Below are 21,715 nucleotides of genomic sequence, written 5' to 3'. Positions count from 1 at the left end.
ACCAACATGGTGAAACCCCGTCTCTACTAAAAATACAAAAATGAGCTGGGCTTAGTGGTGTGCGCCTGTAATTCCAGCTACCCAGGAGGCTGAGGCAGGAGAATTGCTTGAACCTGGGAAGCGGCAGTTGTAGTGGGCCAAGATCGTGCCACTGCACTCCAGCCTGGGCAACAGAGCAAGACTCTGTCTAAAAAAAAAAAAGAATGCTTTAATAATCTTGTAATATGAAAAGTCTTCCAAAGTAACACCTAAAAGGAATTACAAAAACAATTTTGACTCATAAATATTTTAATGCTATAGAAGACTCCACAAATAAAATTCAAATACAAAACACATATAGAGTAAGTATATATGCAATATATTTAAGAATAAACTAATAATCCAAATACATAAATTACATAAAGCATTCTTTAAAAATGAAAAGTTTATAAAAACCCAAAAGAAAAACGTACAAAAAAAGGAATGAAAAGACAATTCGCACACACAAACACACACACACACACACACACACAATATACCACTGAACATAAACACTTAAAAAGATAATCTCATCAGTAATAAGAGAAACATACATTAACATAAGGCATCTTCATGAGTTGGACAAAAATGTAAATGACTGATGAAGCCAAAGGCTGGTACAAGTGTCAAGTGAGCGAGTGGTATTCTCCAATACTGATAAAAAGCATATAGATGGGAACAGATGTTATGGAAGGAAATCTGGAAGCATCTGTAAAAATCTTGAGAGGCCATGCCCTTGACATAGGCACTCCTTTTCTGGTTCTCTATAGACTAAGGAGCATAAATGATTAGAAAAGTATCTGGAAGAGTTCACTACATCACTGTTTACAAGAGAAAATGTGGAAACACCATATACACTGGAAATGGTCACATATAAATAAAATGTAATACTAGGTAGGAATTAAGAGAACTAAAGTATGGACTAACAAAGAACTGTTAAAACACAGTATCCAATTAAAAAAACAAATTTTACAATATTACTTAGTATGACCCCATTTGTGTAAAAACAATAAAATATCCTATACTTCTATATATATAGTAAATCCTTACTTAACATTGTCAATCATTTCTTAGAAACCGTGACTTTAAGCCAAAAGACATAATAAAGATTTAAACCAGTTTCACCATGGGCTAAATGATAAAATATATAAGTTAAGGTCCTATGGCACATTTCTGGTCATAAAAACATCATCAAATTTCTAAATAAAGACCCCAAACACTTCTGATATTAAACACTGAAATAAATGTGAGCTATATATACATTTAAGAAAGATGAGTAAAAACAAGTGAGATAATGATTTAATGATTTATCTGCTTATTCCAGTTCAGGGTCACAGGTGGCCAGAGCCTATCCTGGCAGCTCAGGGCTCAAGGTGGGAACCTACCCTGGCCAGGACCTCATTTTATTGCAGGGCACACTTGCACACACACACACACACACTTACTCACACTGGGACCATTTAGACATCAAAATTAACCTGACCTGCACATCTTTGGGAAGTGGGAGGAAACGAGTCTCTGGAGAGAACCCACACAGACATACAGAGAAAGTGCATACTTCACACAGACAGTGGCCTAATCCTGGCAATAGATTTTTTTTTCCTCAACCATGTTAGATAAAAATGATGCTGAAGAAAATGACCTTATTGGAGGACCAGCTATACACATGAGCATAGGTAAGCCCATAGAAAAAGACCTCCACGAAGCTATGCCAAATTTTTAACAATCTTGATCTCTAGGAAGGAAAATAAGAGAACAGAGGAGATCACAAAGTGGTTATTTTTAATATATCTATTTTCATTCTTAGAATTTTTATAATTCATTTACTATCAGTGGAAAAATTAAATTTTAAAAAGCTATCAGATTACTCAAGTTAAAGGGCAAGTATTTAATACAGTGCCATGATCTCTGACTACACAAATATCTAGAAAAACTTCTTAAGAATTCTTACTGTATCTTTACTTCTGATCAATTATTTCTAGTAGCATTCTATGATACATTTTTTTTTTTTTTGAGACAGAGTCTTGCTCTGTTGTCCAGGCTGGAGTGCAGTGGGGTGATCTCGCCTCACTGCAACCTCTGCCTCCCGGGTTCAAGTGATTCTTCTGCCTCAGCCTCCCAATTAGCTGGGATTACAGGTGCCCAATCACACCGGGCTAATTTTTGCATTTTTAGTAGAGCGGGGTTTTGCCATGTTGGCCAGGCTGGTCTCGAACTCCTGACCTCAGGTGATCTGCCCGCCTCAGCTTCCCAAAATGCTGGGACTACAGGCGTGAGTCACCACGCCCAGCCTTATGATACATTTCTTTAAAGTGTATTCTAGGCTGGGCACGGTGGCTCATGCCTGTAATCCCAGCATTTTGGGAGGCCAAGGTGGGTGTATAACTTGAGGTCAGGGGTTCGAGACCAGCCTGGCCAACATGGTGAAATCCCATCTCTCCTAAAAATACAAAATTAGCCAGGTGTGGTGGTGCGCACCTGTAATCCCAATTACTCAAGAGGCTGAGGCAGGAGAATCGCTTGAACCCAAGAGGTGGAGGTTGCAGTGAGCCAAGATTGTGCCACTGCACTCCAGCTTGGGCAAAAGAGCAAGACTCCATCTCAGGAAAAAAAGAAAAAAAGAACTTTCTATTTAGAAAGTATGCATTACTTACACAATTAGCAAATATTAGAACTGTCAATGAAGTCATCTTTTGTAACTGAGCACCCAGGAATACTTACTAAACTTTTCCAGTGAAATGTATATTTAACATGCTTTGAAAATGCCCAGGCCTGGTGCGGTGGCTCACGCTTGTAATCCCAGCACTTTGGGAGGCTGAGGCGGGCGGATCACGAGGTCAGGAGATCGAGACCACGGTGAAACCCGTCTCTACTAAAAATACAAAAAAAATTAGCCGGGCGTAGTGGCGGGCGCCTGTAGTCCCAGCTATTCGGAGAGGCTGAGGCAGGAGAATGGCGTGAACCCAGGAGGCGGAGCTTGCAGTGAGCCGAGATCGCACCACTGCACTCCAGCCTGGGCGACAGAGCGAGACTCCGTCTCAAAAAAAAAAAAAAAAAAAGTAAAGAAAATGCCCAGTGACAGAAAGGTAATAATCACCCTGTGCTGGATATCTTTATATCCCTCTGCCCACTGGGCTCCTGGCACACAGCAGGCTGTTCTATTAGTGAAGTGAAAACATGCTCTAGTTGTCAGGATGATACTTTCTTCTATGGATCTACTACCAGTGCCTCTTCCCTCAAACAAGTAAAACAACTCTACTTTAGTGAAATAGGAAATACATTGTATTTCCACTATGACATATACAAACCACCCATATTTCTATTTTCTACCTTCTTTCTCTTCAATTAAATTAGGAAATTTTCCCTTCTTTCTTTTAGGGCCTGCCCCTCTAACTGTGCTTGGTCTTCGTAGGAGGCTGAATAATTCCCCCGCCATCACCCCATGTCAATGTCCTAATTCCTGGAAGCTGTGAATATGTAATCTTACATTGTAAAAGGGATTTTGCACACGTGATTATGTTAATGGTCCTGATCAGGGAAGATTACCCTGAATTATACAGGGGGTTCCAACGTAGTCACAAGGGTCCTTAAAAGAGAGAGAAAGAGGAGGATCAGAGTTAGAGAAGGTAATGTTTCCGTGAAAACAGAGAGAAAAAGAAAGGCAAAAAACAAACCAGGAATCAAAGCGATTCAGGACCCACAGCCAACGAATGCAGGCAGCTTCTAGATGCTGGAAAAGAAAAGGAAACGGATCTCCACACCTGCCCTGACACTCAAACCCACCAGAACAAAGGAAGCCCCGCTGAGACCTGGACTTCAGCCCAGTGAACTGACTTCAAATTTCTGTCCTCCAAAACTCTAAGATAAATATGTGTTGTTTTAAGTCACCAAATTTGTTGTAATTTGTACAGCAGCAAGAGGGAAATAATATATGTCTATTTCCTTCCCAGCTTCTTAGAAGTTCTATATTATGATCTCTTCTCTTTCCTGGATAGTTAACTTTTCTCAACCAGATTCCTCTCACTGGCTTTTACACATATTCAAGCCCCTTGATTTAAAGAAAAAAGACACTAAAATTTCCCTCCAGCTAAATTATCTTTTACCAATAAACTCCTCAATTTTAAGGACCCTTGTCTTCATTCTATTTGTCCTTCAGCATCATATTGGCATTCTTGACTAGCCTCTCTCTGTTGACTCTCTATTGTCCAGCTTATTCAGACCCAAGACTTCAATTAACAATTTATAGAAAGATGTTCCCAAATTTTTATCTTCTGCCCGGATATCTCTGCACAGCAATAGACTCATATATTTAATTGGCTATTTGATATCCCCATTTGGATGACTCACATGCAATTCAAACACAAAAAGTCTAAGCCAAACTGATGGTGTCACCATTTGCCACCCAAACCTAGTCTTCCTCCATCCAGCATTTCTAGTTCAGTGAACGGCCACCACATACATCAAGTCGTATAAACCAGAAATCTGGGAGTCATTTTTGACATTTCCCTCTATTCACAACCCATATCCATATCCACTCTGTCACCAAGTTCTGCTAATTTTACTTCCTAAGCATCTCCCAAATCAATCCATTTATTTTCAGCTCTTATTTATTTATTTATTTATTTATTTATTTTGAGAAGGAGTCTCGCTCTGTTGCCCAGGCTGGAGCGCAGTGGTGCAATCTCGGCTCACTGCAACCTCCGCCTCCCAGGTTCAAGCAATTCTCTGCCTCAGCCTCCCGAGTAGCTGGGATTACAGGCACCCACCACCATACCCGGCTAATTTTCATATTTTTAGTAGAGACGGGGTTTCGCCATCTTGGCCAGGCTGGTCCTGAACTCCTGACTGCGTGATCCACTCGCCTCGGCCTCCCAAAGTGCTGGGATTACAGGCGTGAGCCACCGCACCCGGCCTATTTTCAGCTCTTATAGTTCACTCCCTAGGAATGAAGTGGAACCTTCAAGTCTCCATAACCTAATACCTCCCCTGGCCTCCACACCGTCATGGAAATAGCTAAGAGGAGAACACAGAAGTTAGTATGGTGGTAGAAACACTTTCCTCTTTACAGTTTCCCTGTGATTGCTTGTCTTGAGTCCCTCAACACAATGTCTTTATGCCCTCTCCCTTCCCCATTTATGTCAATCACCACAGGTCCAGAACTCCCAGGTCATCCATTCTCAGGCCCCAGACTCTCTACTGAAGAGCAGTCCATTGGCTTATTTTACTTCACCATCCACACTTCTCCAGCTACTAAAATTCTTTTACTATGCTTCTGAATCTCACAGTTAATCAGGAACAAAATCCCACAAAATTCAACCTCTTCTCTCAACTTTCCCTTCATTCTAAGTTAACCCTGTTTATCACTAAATATCACTGTTCTCCCTATGGCCCTCCTACATTAAAACCATTTCCAGACAAAGAAAACTGGAGATAATTTGTCACTAGCAGAATGGCACTAAAATAAACATTAAAGAGAAATATCCAGGTAGAAGAAAATTGACGTCAGAGAAAGAAAAAAAAAGGAGAGTAAAAGGTAGAATCAACAGTTGTAAAAAGAAGTTCGGGGGGAGGTAGAACAGTGAAAAAAGTAAATATACTGCTAATTCAAAGTGAATATTGAGTGGACATATTAATGTCCTGTGAAGTAGAAGACCTATGTAGAATTAAAAAACATGACAATATTAACATTAAGGGTGGAAAGTGAATGAACAGATTTAAGTAGTGTTAACAATATCATTTCAATGAATCAAGGATGCACATTACAGTATCTAGAGTAACTACCAAAAAAAATCCAGTAAAACCGTGTATAACCACAAGCTAATAGAGTAAAATAATAAAATAATTTTAAAATACTTGATTAGTCAGAAAAAGGCAAGAAAGAAAAAATAAGAAACATAAAACTGGTGGGACAAATAGTAAAAGAATATAAGCGAAAACATTTGAAATTGTAAAATATCGTACTCATTCTTACATTAAAATAGAAATCATTTCTTCATAGATTTTCTGACTGTAAACATTGTGGAAAAGTTCGATGAAATTGGACTTTTTTTACTTGAGGGAGTCTCCTTTCCTGGTGCTGAAAATACTTATTTTGTCTTCTTGACACAATTAGGTGACCTCATATGCACTTAGGCATTATAATAAAATTCTATATTACTATGCAGAATTTAGAATGCATTACTTTTTTTTTGGAGATAGAGTCTTGCTCTGTCACCCAGGCTGGAGTGCAGTGGCTCGATCTCGGCTCACTGCAACTTCTACTTCCCAGGTTCAAGCAATTCTCCTGCCTCAGTCTTCCAAGTAGCTGGGACTACAGGCATCTACCACCAGCCTGGCTATTTTTTTTTTTTTTTTTTTTTTTTTGTATTTTAGTAGAGACAGGGTTTCACCATGTTACCTAGGCTGGTCTTGAACTCCTGAGCTCAGGTAATCTGCCTGCCTCGGCCTCCCAACGTGGTAGGATTACAGATGTGAACCACCGCACCAGGCCAGCATTGCATTTAATTCAATTTATTGGCTACAGTTTAACCCAATTTCAATTTCTATCCTATATTTATTTTAAATGAAAATTTGTATTCAGCCCAATAAAATTCAGTTTTATCTTTCTATCTGCAAAATGAAGTTTTTAAACAAAATTATCTTTAAGTACTTTTCCATTTATAAGAAAAAAACATTAATATACACTTGAAAACAGTTTCATTTCCTGAACAAAACTAAAATATTTAAATATTTAGGAGATGTGTGACTAAGTCCCTACAATGTAAAAAAAAAAAAAAATACTTTTCAAGAGGCTTAAATACTGTTCTCCTAAATATTATCACCATTGCAAAAATACAAAGGAATATGTTGACTTGCCACAAATCAATGCCATTCTACCGACTAAAGACACAAAATTATGGCTGATCTTCCCCAAATACTATAAATCACACATAACAAACCGCCATACAATGTCTTGTTCTACTCTTTCTTATATTTATCAAGAAACTGCTAGTACCTTTATAAAAGTTACACATTTCCTTACAAGGAATTCTCCAATTTAAAGATTGGATTGTTCAGTATCTTTGATTTCATCAGTGGAAAAGAACTAGAAGAGAGAATGCATTTGGGGTTGTTTTATATGTTTTTGTTTTTGTGGTTTTTTTGAGGTGGAGTCTCACTCTGTTACCTAGGCTAGAGTGCAGTGGCGTGGTCTTGGCTCACTGCAACCTCCTCCTTTTGAGTTCAAGTGATTCTCCTGCCTCAGCCCCTTGAGTAGCCAGTATTACAGGCGCATACCACCATGCCTGGCTTTTTTTTTTTTTTTTGTATTTTTAGTAGAGATGGGGTTTTGCCATGTCAGCCAGGCTGGTCTCAAACTCCTGACCTCAGGTGATCTGCCCATCTTGGGCAGATCCCAAAGTGCTGGGATTACAGGCGTGAACCATTGCACCTGGCCACGCATTTTGAAATAAATCTCAACACCCAGCACACTTAATACCATCAATCCCAAGTAATAAGTTGGTTTATTTTCAAATAATGTTCAAGAGCAAAACAAGCTAAATGGTACAAAAGATTTCGTTTAAATGCACAATGTTTTCAGTTACAAGCAGCATTATGTTTGATTTTCATTTTTCTTTATATAAACTTCTGACAGGAAACAGACTGAAAGCTGAATAACTATTTCCCAAATATCTGACAGTACTCCTGTGTCATTAGCAAGTGTTTATCATTATTTGTGGAAACCCATACTTGAAATTTGCTAAGAAAGTAGATTTTAAGGATTCTTACCATACCAAAAAAATGATAACTATATGATGGGATTAGCTTAGTCATGTTAATTTATTGTCACAATATAGACATATATCAAAATATCACATTTTATGCCTTAAATATATGCAATTTCTACTTGTCATTTATACCTCAATAAAGCTGAATAAATACATATTAAGAAGCGATCATATAGATAATATAAAAACCTGTAAAGTCAATGTAGTCAACAAAGCACGGTTTTGGTCACCAGTCAGCTCCTTCTAAAAACAAAAACAAAACAAACCGCAAATTTAGTTTCTCAATGTAAAACATTCTAATGCAGCATGACTACAATGCATCCAGTCACTTAGTCAACCATATTTACTGAGCACGGATTATAAGTACTGTTAGACCTTAGTGGATCACAGATGAGTGTGACATAGATTATGCCTTAAGTCGCTTCAATGCAGAATGTTACACATAAAAGATGCACACAGCATGTGCTTTGGGGCATACATAGAAATAGAACCTGGAGTTATAGAGATTGGCAAAGGTATTTTAAAGGAAGAGGTCATGAAGTTGAACCTTAAAAGAGAAGAATGTCCTGGTATAAATGGGAGGAAGGGAAGGAATCCAAGGAAAGAGCATGGGATAGATCTGGGAAGCACAGGGTAACATATTTGGATTTGAGTGAAGGAATATGTAGAGAATAGTGGGATACGATACTAGAAAGTTGCATTGGAGTTAATCTTTTGGACAACTCGAAAATTAAGCTGAGGCGTCTGATGTTAATTTTGTAGGCAGTGGGGATCCAGTTAAGATTTTTAACAAAGAATATGACATGATGAGAGCTGTTCTTCTGGGAAGATAAATGTGGCAGCCATTCATCAGATGAACCCACATAAAAATACTATAGATCCCACTGTTGTCTTTTATAGACTTCTATCTTAAAACAAACTCTAAGAGTTTCCTTGTTATTTAACATTATGTCTCCCCTTTCCATATATGCTTTGACTCATTTCTATGTGCTGATCTCTGCATTTGCCACAAAACACAGGCTACAGTGTCGAAGCTTTCAGAAATGAGCCAGTGCTACCTTGAGGAAGACCAGAGTCATGCCCAATAACCATCATGCTAAAAACAGCCTAGACACCACTTTAAGAGCCAGAAGTCTATATTTACATTCAAATCCCTTGATCAAAATGATAAGCTTAGAGAAGCAAGACATCTGAAGGAGAAAGAATAATTACCATACTGGGTACTGGCCTCCTGGGGATTATAATTTCCACTTTATAATAATGCAATTGACGATCAAAGATGTTAGAGTTTAACTTGCTGAAAACCACAAGGCTGACATAATGCTTGGCAAAATTTGGACACAGAATGAGAAAACAGAAGAAAGAAAATAATGAAACACATAATTTTTCTCTTTGCTGAATAAAAGACCGAACGCATGAGATTAAATGAGCCTACCAAGTACAGAGCAGAAATAGTTATTTTTTAAAGACAATTTTTAACATATTTTAATGAACTATCTTAATAGCAACAATAAGAGAAAAACTGTACAGTTTCCAGAGAGAAAGTTAAAAACCAACAACAAATCAAAACAAAAAAGTCTTATTTAAATAACAAGAAATCAGATTGGCAAAAAAAACTTTCATTTGCAAAACTGGATGACGGATGACAATGGATCAATATCTTCAAAGTTGACTTTAGAATTCTATACACAGGCAAGTGATTAAACAAGAGTAGGGGTCAAGTGAAGACATCCTTAAATACAGAGCCCCTCAGTAATGAACATTCTTTATGTCTCAGGCACTGTGCTGGACGTTCATTATCTAAGGTGAATTACTTTGTTCAAGATAATTCCTCTGCCTAAGAAAGTTGTCTTTCAGTTAATAATTTGTTTTAAAAATTCAGTTTATTGGAACAATGTAGCCCCTAAACATGCTGAACCCCCATGTCTCTACAGTCATTGTCTTTAATGTAGGAATTGTCTTTAATATAGGAATTGTCTTTAATAATGTCATATTGCTTATATCTACCGATTTTCATACTACATACTAACAGATAATATTACTGCCAATAAAGGAAAGGAAGGAAGGAAGGAGGGAGTCAGGCCATCAATTAGTTTAAAGTCCAATAAAGAATTTAAGGCAGAGATCTTCACCTTCTTTATTTTTCCCAATGCAAGTTCTGCTGGGCTTACTAATCGGAAACTGACATTTAGGATTATCTCCCCAAGAAATTTTTCATTCTTGATATCAAAACCAATGGGAAAGAAAACTGCACTGGACATAAAGCTTTTCTCACAGAAGTAAAACACCACATGAAAGGGGGTGAAATGGCATCACTGCGGTCCACATTAAAAGGAGGTGAGCACTGGAAGGATCTTTTCAAAGGCAGTGTTTGCCATGATAATTTCTGAAATAAACATGCAGTTCTAAAGAACTGCATTCCTTCAGGACTTCCCAACTACTCTTTCCTATCTTTCCACATTGGAAGCATTGTGGTCATCAAAATATTTCTCAAGCTAAATGAGATAATCAACTTCTTGTCAACTGTTAACAGATAAATGTGTTTCCAATCTTCTAAAACTCTCTATAGGTAACAGGATTTAAACCTAGAACTCCTCTTTAAAAATATTATGTCACATGAAAACCATTTTTATTATTTAAATGATTCATTTGATGGTTTTATAAAGATAAGAAAACTAACAATAACGCCCAGCCAAGGGTGGGCAAGAAATGCAGAAATGTTGCCAATGTACCTCATCTTAACAGCAGCAGCCTTATGTTCTCTCATTAGACTCTCCTGAGCAGATTGAGTAGAACAACTGAATTAAATAAGGGCCAAAGAATTTCTCTACTTAAATCAACAGACCATCTGGTCGGCTATGCTGTTTCTGCCGGTGGTCACAGCAGAAACATCAAGAAAGCAAATGTGGACATCATTATAGAGTCATATGTAGGTGGAGAGAGAAAAGTACTCCTAACCGTAACTATAGGAGAACATGCATTTTTTACCTCAAGTTCAAATATTTATGATGTGTAACTATGCAATAATTATACTTATTTAACAAATATGCCAGGACATATATATGCAGCAAATGAGTAAAATCTTCAAAAGTGATTGTCTCAGAAGTCATTCAGGTAGACCTCCTTATGTGGAACCTCATTCTAAATTGTTTAAAATCAGCCTGTATTTTCATTGTTAGCCACCTGTATCTATTTGACAGTTTATTAACAAAAGAGAGACCATTATTTTCTGGCATAAATAGGAAAAAGCTGCAAGCTATTTTAAGTAACATCTTTCTAAAATCAATGCAATAGTTTTAAATACTCAGGTTGCTGCAGGGAAGGCTATGTTGAGAAAAAGATGACTTCTGTTTAAACCTCCAAGACACCTTTATTAAAATTCCCAATTCAGAGAAATAATTCCAAAAACTGCTTTCAGATAACATTCATTTAATGGTAGTTATGGTTATAAATCCAGCATATTAGTTGCAAGTCAACTTTGATGAGGTAGGATTGTATTTTTTGTAGGTTGAATGTACATATCACAGTACATAGAGGTCTCTCTTGTAGTCACATTTACAGACATTTTAGAAAAGTTAAAATATAAGATTAGTACTCAACTCCTATTGATAAAGGTTTATAATTATTATATTTTTGCTTTCAAGAAACTGTCCTATGTGAATGCATTTAAATTACACCTACAATAATACTTTATTTATCCTTTTTAAAAATCCTATAAGCTCTACTTTGCAGTTTCGCAGGCAATGTCACAGAAAAAGTTTTGATATCCTATATCCTTTGTCTTACTCCATATATGTTGTTACAAAGGAATACCCAAGACTGAGTAATTTATAAGGAAAAATGGTTTATTTGACTCACAGTTCTGCTGGCTGGAAGATTAGGCATCTGGTGAAAGCCCCAGGCTGCTTCCACTCATGGTGGAAGGCAAAGGGGAGCCAGCATGTGCACAGATCACATGGCAAGAGAGGAAGCAGGAGACAGAAAGGAGGTGTCAGGCTCTTTTTACAACCAGCTCTGTCCAGAGCTCATGGAAAGAAAACTAATTTGCCTCCCACCCAAGAAGGGCATTAATCTATTCATGAGGACTTCACTCCCATGGCCCAAACACAAGTAGGCCCCATCTCCACCAATGGGGATCAAATTTCAACATGAGGTTTGGAGGGGTCAAAGATCCTAACCACAGAACTCTTATTCCAAGAATGGCCTTGTCTTACTTCACTTGGACCACTATTAACAAAGCACTATAGACTGGGTGGCTTATAAGCAACAAAAGTTTCTTTCTCACAGTTCTGAAGGCTGGAAGTCTGAAATCAGGGTGCCAGCATTGCCGAGTTCTGGTGAGAACCCTCATCTGGGTTACAGACAGCCAATTTTTCACTGGGTCTTTACGTGGTGAATGAAAGCTAGCTAGCTCTCAGGTCCCTTTTATAGGGGCACTAAGCCTGTTCATGAGGGCTCCACCTTCCTTACCTCCAAAGGCCCCTTATCCTAATACCATCACATAGGGTAATTTCCACATATGAATTTGCAGGCAGCGGGAACCATACATTCAGTCCATACCATACCCCTCCACAAGCAATTTTCATATTTTTCCTAGGGAATAAATGTGTCCAGGTCGCATAAGAAACTCAGAGCCTCATTACTTTCTTCATATATTCTCTAGTTTGAGTGTTTTACTTTATTTCCCAGAATTGGCTCTAAATGACTTTTTGCTCATTCTCAAAAGCAGATACTGTCAAGGAATTAGGACCAGTCACCAGTGGGAATGCTTAAAAGATGGTTATAAATAATGAAAATAAAGTTACTTGTCTCAAAATTACTGAGCAGTAACTATAACAGTAGAATTAAAGTTGTCTCCCAGTGAGTACCGTGAATGAGAACATAATTATGTGGATGTATCAATTCAATTCTGATATAAAATAAACAAATTTCATGACCTTATGCCACACTCAAATAAAGCAAGTTCAATAGTTTGTGGGGAGGAAACAATGAAGCCATTATTCAGATTATAATCCTACACAAACTGATATTCAGTTTATGCTTTATATACAGCACATAGCACCCTGACACTGGAGGAATTCTACAAGCCTAATCATGTCTCTTCCGCACTATCATTTCATCTAAACCTATGGTTGAAACCACTTTGATAGTGCTTTGTACAAGTGGTTTCACCTTTTTAAATTTTCACAAATAAGATACAATCATTTTCTTCATTATTTGAATAGAAAATATTAACTCCATTATTTTTATATTAAAATGCTCTGAATATACAACTGCACTGGTCCCGCTATTCTAAACCATGTTTGCAAAGCTGCCACTTGATTTATTTTGAAAACAGCTAAGTCACATGTGGAATAACATGCTAATACTTGGCTGCAGTCCTAAATTGATTATACAGTTTGTTAACACAGCAAAATTATTTGGCCTAATGAATGTCTATTAGCACTAAGAAATTGTTTTCAGTTCTAATATAAAGCTGATTGGAGATTATGCACAGAAATTCTGTCTGTGTATTTAACTGAGCTTTCCTCTCAAAACAACAGTTAAATAGATAAATTGGCAGTTAGAAATACTCTTCCACATCAATCTTCTGTGTAGAATATTAAGACTTTCTAAGACCAGGGATGGAGAAAGAGCACACAGGAAGATTAGACTAACTTTTGTTTCTATTGTCATCATACCACAGAAGTACCTTCCACTTTAGTCCATTAAGTAAGGGGTTTTGACCAAAACATTACATTGAAAGTGTCTACTGAGTGACAAAATCTTGAAGGCCACAAAGCAAAACTGCTATTCTCTTTCTATCCCCCAACCAATAACACCTCATGTAGAGGTGCCTATAATAAAGTATGCCTATAATAGACCCTCAGGCCCAGGCCTTAATAGTACTTGTGTTCTTCAATAAAAGAGGTCAAGGGAAAAGGCTATTCTGCTCAGGTCCAACTGCATCCTACAATATCATTCTGTTAATTTGCTAATTTTCAGAGTACAGGTCTAGGGAGACCTGATCTTCTCTAATTCCCAGGGTTGTTGGTCTGAGGGCCATTGGTTTCCAAAGGCCTTAGGGCAGTTAACTTCCCCATGATTCCTCACTAATCCTCAGGAACTATTTCCTGAGCCTACTGCCTTGTCCAAAGCAGTATCTATTGCTCTGGGAGGCTGAGCTGACACACTTGGTAAACTTGACCCAGAGCCTGCTTCATAGGCTACTAATCCCAGTGACATGGTTTTGCATTGTCCCCACCCAAATCTCATCTTGAATTGTAGCTACCATAATTCCCTTGTGTTGTGGGAGGGACCCAGTGGGAGATAATTGAATCATGGGGGCAGTTTTCCCCATACTGTTCTTGTGGTAGTGAATAAGTCTCACGAGACCTGATGATTTTATAAGGGGAAACCCCTTTTGCTTGGTTCTCACTTCTCTCTTGCCTGCCACCATGTAAGATGTGCCTTTTACCTTCCACCATGATTGTGAGGCCTCTCTAGCCACGTGGAAGTGTGAGTCTATTAAACCTCTTTTTCTTTATAAATTACCCAGTCACGGGTATTTTTTTTTTTTTTTTTTTTTTTTTTTTTTTTTTTTCAGATGGAGTCTCACTCTGTCTCCCAAGCTGGAGTGCAGTGGCTCCATCTCGGCTCACTACAAGCTCGGCCTCCCGGGTTCACGCCATTCTCCTGCCTCAGCCTCCTCAGTAGCTGGGACTACAGGTGCCTACCAGCACACTGGACTAATTTTTTTGTATTTTTAGTAGAGACAGGGTTTCACTGTGTTAGCCAAGGTGGTCTCGATTTCGTGACCTTGTGATCCACCTGCCTCAGCCTCCCAAAGTGCTGGGATTACAGGTGTGAGCCACCGTGCCCAGCAAGTCATGGGTACGTCTTTATCAGCAGTGTGAAAACTGACTAATACACCCAGTGAAACCTTTGGGACCCACCTTAAACAAGCCAGCTCTGACATGGAGGCCCTACCTCTTGGGCACCACCAGGCTGGGATCCAAGTCTGTGGCCAGCATCAGCCACTACACACATAGTATTCATATGGCCTTCCTCTTCATTGTCTGACATTCATATGCATGGCAACCTACTCGCAATCTAAAAAACTGAAAGAAGAGAATCAGGACTTAATGACACCGTAAGACTTCTCTCTCTGCTTACTTTGTATGTGCTCCACATAGAGTAAAGCACTCTATCATACCAACAATTTTTTTCAAATGTGGAAATACTCCTCAGTTTATGAAAGTTGTTCTACATACCCACCTCCATGTCTCTTACTTCCTTTTAATATTGCTCTGCTTTTCTCAAAGCATTTCAATTCTGCCTCCATGCCCTTACCTCTCTGATCAGTTATTCCCATCTTTGTCATTCCCCATAATAAGCCTTTTGTTTAATCAACATGTAGTTGCAAGTGTGCAAAAACCTATCCTAAATTATGAGTTAATACAATTACTTTATGTTACATAGTGGTCTGTACTTTTTAAAGTGCTTTCCTGTAAAGGCACCAAGAAACCATTAAGCCAAAAGGCAAAGCAAATAGAATATGCCTATAATAAACCTATAACTACAATTACTTATATTTACATAAGTAAGTACATGGGGATGTATAAAAGACATTAATGGAGGCAAATCCCTGTAGGTATTGAGGGAGGTGACACGTGCTGATAAATATGAGAATGGGAGCAAGACTTTTCAATGAATAATTTTAATGTATTTTAAATAATATTAAACTATATATACATTCTGACTACTAAAAAATAAAATCAAGTAAATAAATGAATGAATATGTTTTCATAGGATTTAGAGATTCAAGACGGCAAGCTGGAATTGCGAATAAATTGGAACTCTTAACAGTATATAAATAAAAGACAATTTTAAAATGCCTCGAGCAAAAAATGACTAGGATTCTATATTCAGCAAAAGTATTTCTGAGTTGTAAACTTAATATGAAGGCATTTTCAGACCAATAAAGACTCAGAAAAATTACTCCTCTTTCCCCAAGTTAGGTACACCACCACAAAAAGAGGAAAAGGAAGAAATCATGAGACCCTGGAAACAGGGAATCCAATACAGGAGACAGAAAAAAGGAATTCCCAGAACAAAGGCAAAGCAAAATCCCAAGGTGAGGACAGTACTGTGGCAGCCCTGGAGAACAACGTCTCTCGGCAGGGGCAGAACAGAGGCAGAAGAATGGAAAGTTCCAGGAGGGATGCCTTCGGGTGAAGGACAGAACTAAGAGTCCCTGCACAGTTGGCCACTTGGAAGTTTATGTTAAGATTATTTTACGTTTCTTGGGAGAGGAGAATAAATTTGGAAATAGAATCAAAGAAAATGAAGCAAATGAAACAACAAAGCAATTATTAACTACAGGAAAAACAGAATGTTTTCACAACAAAAGAATATAATCATAACACATTATGCAGTACTGAATGATATTTACATAGTCATATTAATAGAATTAACAAAAAATTTTGATGTGACCATATTGTCAGTAGGGGAGAAGGGGAGTCTATTCAAAAACTAAAAATCTTCAGCTTCCATCAGTAGATAGCATCTAAAATATCTTATTACAGTCTGTCTAATAAAAAAAAAGTCTATCTTGTGCTGACTCACAACACAGTAGATGAATATTGATGAAAACCCTCTGCTCAACATCCTCCAGGATGCTTTCCCCTATATTCTGTCTTATAAAGTACAGAGGTTGTATGTAATTATTGACTCAGAAATTTTTAAATAATGCTCATTATCTACCACAGGTGCACCGAGAACTTTGGACTCACCCATAATTTGACAAGCTCCAGGGTGTTAATTGAAGTTGCCACATTTAAGAGCAGAAAGATGAAATCCATTTCTTCTTAAACCTCTTCATAAGTGATTCTATGGCTAGACATTTTTTACCACAAGTATCGTGTACACATTTTAACTTACCCACTAAATATTTTCCTTTAAACTTTTATAACAAAAGGAAATTGACAAAAATAAAAACAGCATTTCGAGAAGAGGCAAAGAAAAGTGTATTCCTGTAGTTCTTCAAGGTCAGACTTTACAGTAAACATCCAAGTCTGTTTCTGCCATAACTCAGCTACAGGTTCTTCATGAAAATGGTTTTGCCCTTTAACAGACAATCTTAGACCCTGGTTTTGCCCTTTAAATCAGACAATATTAGACCCATTAATAAGTCCATATCTGTTTCATTCGCCAGTGCCCAGCTCAGTATCTGTATTTAGAGGGAAGAAAACATGTGTTTATTAGATAAATCAAAGGAAGAATAAAATAATCCAGATGATCGAATACTTGAGAGCATGCAAACGATTTTGCAATAAACCAATGTTTGTGTAGTCAAATGGACATTAAGAATTTTCAGTTTGGTAAGCCTACTCATGCTTTCATCCAACTTTTTAAAGTTTTACTGTGCCAAGGGCTCAGTGCTAACAATGGGTAAGACACAATCCCTATTCTCAACAATCTGTGTGTCTAGTGGCAGACAAAAGCAGATATAAAAAACTATTTGGGCACAGATGTTATATATGCTATGAAAACAAACAAACACAATGGACACAGTGAGGCCTAAGGAGTATGTGATTTGTTTTTCTTGAGGACATTAGGAAATGCTATCTAGAAAAAGGGATAATTCACTCTGGGACAGCAAACTAAGCCTGAAGGGGAAGTAAGATGTGGAGTAGGATGAAACAGAGGCCAGGGGAAGGCTGTCAGGAGTCAGATCACAGAGGGTTTTGTAAGAAGCAGTAAAGAGCTTAGGTTCCATTCTATAGGCAGTGGGGAGCCACTCAAGAATTAATGTCATTAAGATGTCTCTTAGCTATGACTTTCATAGATAAATGTTCGGATTTGAGTTTTTATAGACAGCACTCTAGCAATAACAGAAGAAGAGACAGATGTGATCTGGCAGAAGAGTTGGTGGCACTTAGAGACTATTGCAATGGTGCAGAAATAAGATCATGAATCTAATTAGAATTTGCTCAATGGGACCAGGCACAGTGGCTCACACCTGTAATCCCAGCACTTTGGGAGGCCAAGGCAGGCGGATCACGAGGCGGGTGGATCACAAGATCAGGAGATTGAGACCATCCTGGCCAACGTGGTGAAACCCTGTCTCTATTAAAAATACAAAAATTAGCTGTGCTTAGTGGCATGCGCTTGTAGTCCCAGCTACTCAGAAGGCTGAGGCAGGAGAATCGCTTGAACCCAGGAGGCAAGAGGTTGCAGCGAACCGAGATTGCACCACTGCACTCCAGCCTGACGACAGAGGGAGACTCCGTCAAAAAAAAAAGATAGAAACACAGACTGAATTCTATATTTGTACTTAAACGTGAACCCCCAACTTAGAATATACTGTAGGCATTCTACTTAACACACAATCACAAATTAGTTTTTCCCAAACACAAGTGACCATACAGTGATAGAAGTAACATAACAAGCTACTTTTTAAATACATAACAGAAATGAATCGAGCATCAATAAAGCAGTAAGACTTGTTTTGTCTTTTGAAATATTGTTCCTAAAATATTTGTGCACCAAGGAAAATCAGAGCAATCCTGAACCCTAACATGAGAAGCAAGTAATTATCCCTCAAGTCATTAAGATGCCAGCTTTCTCAAAAATAGAGGACAGAGACAGAAACGACTAAAAACCAAAGTCCTTTTTAAAAAGTTTCCTTACATGCTATTCTAATCTTATTTTAAAATTACTATCTAAGATTCTCTCATAGCTGTGTTTTCCTTCTTGATGACTTGAGGAATTACTTAAAGTACATTTGGTCTAAGAAGACAAAAATAGCAAATAGTTTAGAATGGCTAGAGCAAAATACTGATAAATACACAAAGAAAACATTTTGTGGAATAATATGTTCTTCAACTTGGGACTTGTTAGCATCTTATTTTTACACTTCAAATCAGACTCAAGCAAACATTAAATACAAACATTACCTTGAACTTTTTCAGCACAATTTTTGTCTTATCCTTGGGGAAAGCTGGAACCGTCACTCACTGTACAAATGATTCTGTTTGAGTAAAGAACTATAGTTCATTTGTCATCAAAAAACCAGCTTTAAAAAAAATGATTCCTAGATCTAGTCTTTAATCCTTGAAATAACCTACAAAACCTTCATTTATTTAATCTAACTCTAAGGAACGGAAGGATTAAATGTCAGGTATCCTTTTTATGACTAGTTAATTGACCACATCAATCCATAACATTACACAGTTCCACTGTTTGGTTGTATCTCAAGAAGAAAATCCCTCAGTATCGTGAATATCAGTGAAAGTGAATCCAGTGAAAGACGATCAGTAAAAGTGAAAAATAAAGGTAAAAGAGAAAATCAACAGCAAAATTTGACTTTATAACCTCACATACACTTGCTATATACAATATACAAACTAGAAACATAGGCAATGTGCAAGGATTTACAGGATGTCAAAATAATTTTCAGTGCATTTCACCCTCTTTCATAGTGCAGATATATATTAATAAAGAGAAGTTGTAGCTATAATATTTAATTTGCACAATAAATACTGCTAAGCATTTCAAAATTATGTGATAGGGATTATAAAGAAAAATTAGATGTAGCCCCTCCTTTCAAATGCCTATAATCTAGTAGGAACACTTATAATTTGTCTTATTTATACAAGCAGCAAAGATACAGAGCAATGCCACTCACTTTCCCTAAATCTAAAAATAAACTGAGGAATTTAATTAACTATACTCGCTAACAATTCTGGAACCATTAAAGAAGCTGGGTTCATTTTAAGAAAAATAAGACAATGGGTAGAGAAGAAGAAAGGCAGGGAGAAAAAGAATGGAGGGAGGGATGCAAGGACAGGAGGAGGAGGAGAGGGAGACAGAAGGAAGAAAGAAGGAGAGAGGAAGAAAGAGGAGGAGAAGTGGGACGAGACAAGGAAAGAGAAGCAAAAAATAAAAACACGTTCTTAGTTTTAGAAATAGGATCATAGGGAAAAATGGAAATACTTCATCCTGTTCTCTAATGAGTTTCAAAATTGATACCTTGGAAAGAGGAAGCTATTGGGCAGATAGAAAGGAAAGCAAGTAAACCAGTCCCTAGAATACTTAAAATAGGGAGGGGAGGGGAATCACTAAGAGTTAACTTGAACTAAGAAATTTAACCAACAAGAAGTCCTGAACCATGCTGTTTCTTCACTAAGTAGAGGACATTCTCTCACTGCATTGAGACCCTAGAACCTTTTCTCCCTTCATCCTGAAGCCTAAGAAGACATCTTCTGCAAGCTGGTGCTGAGAGCAAGATATACGGTGCTATCCTCCATTGCTCAACAAACAGGAAGTCCTTCTGCCAAAGCCAAATAAAGGGAAGGGTTGGACTGATGGGTCCATAGATAACAAGTTGGCATTCAGAAAGCATTTCCTCAAAGAAATCTGATAATTATGGTGATAACTTCAAGTACTATACTTTAGATATGTTAGGTATTGAATTGAATTTTGAATAGCATTGTTTCTATGGGAAAATGCATTCCAAGCTCCCAAATTTACCAAAGAATTTTTGGCATACAAATTGCCTAAATGTTGTGATTGCTTACATAAGATAGCATACATCTGCGCACATAATTATTTTTCTAGTATCTTTTACTATATTTGAATGTTAAACATACAATTACACTGGAATGTAACTTTTTATAATCATGGCTACATAGGACAAAATGGTTGGGCAGGGTATTCCTGGAACCTGGTATTTTTGAGACTGCAAAGTTCTTTCTGGCATGGTAGGAGGTCTTCAGGTGTCTCTAGGCTCTATCTATCAGTCTTCGCTTACTAGTTTTAAAGTAAAAAGTTCAATGATCTTATAGGATGTGCTAAAGGCAAGGGCAACAAAGTCAGGTAAGAGTCCTGACAGTGACCGTAGCCATCTAGATGACCTTGAGCATGCCACTTCATCTCTCTGGAGAACAGTTTTTCCCTATAAATGGATGTGGTTAAATAAGATGTTCTCCAAGTTTCCTTCCAGTTGCCACCATCTACTTTTCTCTCCAGAACTTAGCCTGTGTTATGGATCTCTTATTATCACACTAAAAAACTGCTCCCAAACAGTGTCTTAAAACAATAACCCTTATGTTACATCTCATGACTTTGTGGAATTGGAGAGAAGGGTTTATCTAGGCAATTCTTCTGTTCTACGTGGTGTCAGTGAAGGTCACTTTCCCTAAAAGGCATGCAGCTGGTGAATGAGCTAGTCTAGACCATCCAACCTTGCTTCACCGTCATGTCTAACACCTTGGCAGAGATGGCTGAAAAGATGGGAGCAGCTGAGACTATCGGAGAATCTACACATGGCTTCTCTGGCACAGTGCCTTGATATAGTCAGAGAGGGCTCAGATAAGGTAGCTCAGGGTTCCCAAAGAGAGTATTCCAAGAAACAGGAAATGGAATCAAAGCCAATTAAAGCCTTGGACCACAAATGGTCACACTATCACTGCCAAAGTATCATATGGGTAAAATAATCAGAGCCTTCCAAGAGGATAGGACATAGATTTCCTCTCCCCATGAGAAATGTAAAGAATTTACAACCATCTTTAATCCACCATGGCCTATATCTAGGAACTGACACCAGCAGTGACACTCATTACTCTATCCAATGTTTCATAGCATAAACTGAAGAGATAAGAATAAGGAACAGTCTCTACCTTCAGAAAACTTCACAGTTTGACAAAAAGAATGACAAAGTAGGCATTGCTTTTCTGATTAACCAAGCTCAAGTTTATTTATTCTACTGTAACTAATAGAGAATTGATAGAAGCATATATGGGAAAATGCTACATAAAAAGAACTAGTTATAAACAAAGCATTTGCATATGCACTAAGTCTGGAAGGAAGGAGGAAAAATAGCATATTATGATGTGAATGACATATATCTTCAATTCTCAGGCAAAACACTATAAAATATTACACAA

At 37.7% G+C, this 21,715-nt stretch overlaps 1 protein-coding gene across 1 annotated transcript in view; it reads right to left on the bottom strand.

Moving 5' to 3' along the window:
* Positions 1-21,715, bottom strand: part of GRB14 (growth factor receptor bound protein 14) — a 126,690-nt gene that overhangs the window by 82,890 nt on the left and 22,085 nt on the right. The window lies entirely within an intron of this gene.

The sequence above is a fragment of the Nomascus leucogenys genome, chromosome 17, assembly GCF_006542625.1.
Source record: "Nomascus leucogenys isolate Asia chromosome 17, Asia_NLE_v1, whole genome shotgun sequence".
In the NCBI taxonomy this organism is placed as follows: Eukaryota; Metazoa; Chordata; class Mammalia; order Primates; family Hylobatidae; genus Nomascus; species Nomascus leucogenys.
The sequence above is the reverse complement of the archived record's forward strand: the minus strand, read 5'-3'. Positions and strand labels throughout refer to the sequence as shown.